We start from the raw sequence: 971 nt of genomic DNA, 5'->3' as shown, positions 1-971 counted from the left end.
GACCAACCAAGATGAACCTTTAAGAAATGATTTGAGACCCTTAAAGATATTGTGAGGTACAGGGCCAAGAATAGCAAACATAAAAGAACGGAGAGTATTCATTCATTAAGGAACTGAACTTAATGAATTACTCAGTATGTGCCATGGTACAGAGGGAAGGAAATTCACCTGGGAACCAGACCTTGGTTTCACTTTGGCTATGTGGTTGTGGCCGTCAGTATCTATAGTGTGTCAGACATTTTTTTTGGGGGGGGGACATTTATTTTTGTTTCAAGTTCCTGTGTTCATCTGAATCCCCTGTTGCTTCCCATCATCCCCTTACCAAACTCCTCTCAGTTAACCCCAGAAAATAAAATGCTATGATCTTTGACTCTGTAATTCTATTTTTGGTAATCTAATCTCAGGAAAAATCCTAAATACAGGAAAAATCCTTTTGTAAAAATGTAAAGTGCTGAATTATTTACTTCACACAAAAAAATTTTAAAACATCAAATGTCTATAGGTCACAGTTTACTAGGGTCCAGCTATTTAGAATACTGTTAAACCAGTAAAATAATGTTAATTTAAAAGCATTCTATAATAGGCAGATTGCAAATTCCATGTTAAGAAAGTATGATAAAAATTATACAGACAAAATAATTTAAATTATGTTTTTTTAAAAACCTATGCACAGTAAAAGAAATGGAAGCCATAGAATCATTAAGGGGCGGCTGCAAGTGGAACTGAAATGTCTTTTTTCCTCCTAATTTCAAAACGTTCTCAAGTGAACATGTTTTACAATGGAAACGTTGATTTCAGTTGCATTTTCAACGCATTTGTTACTCAATATCACAATTTTATAGTCAATCTTGTGCTCATTATGCTTTCAGGTATACTATACTAGTATTAGGCTTGAAGAAATCATGTCAAATCAGGATGGTTATGTTATTCTGAAAATGTAAACTGTTACAAGAGAAATAATCTGGCAGACG

Source organism: Bubalus bubalis, chromosome X (assembly GCF_019923935.1).
Source record: "Bubalus bubalis isolate 160015118507 breed Murrah chromosome X, NDDB_SH_1, whole genome shotgun sequence".
Taxonomy (NCBI): Eukaryota; Metazoa; Chordata; class Mammalia; order Artiodactyla; family Bovidae; genus Bubalus; species Bubalus bubalis.
The sequence above is the reverse complement of the archived record's forward strand: the minus strand, read 5'-3'. Positions refer to the sequence as shown.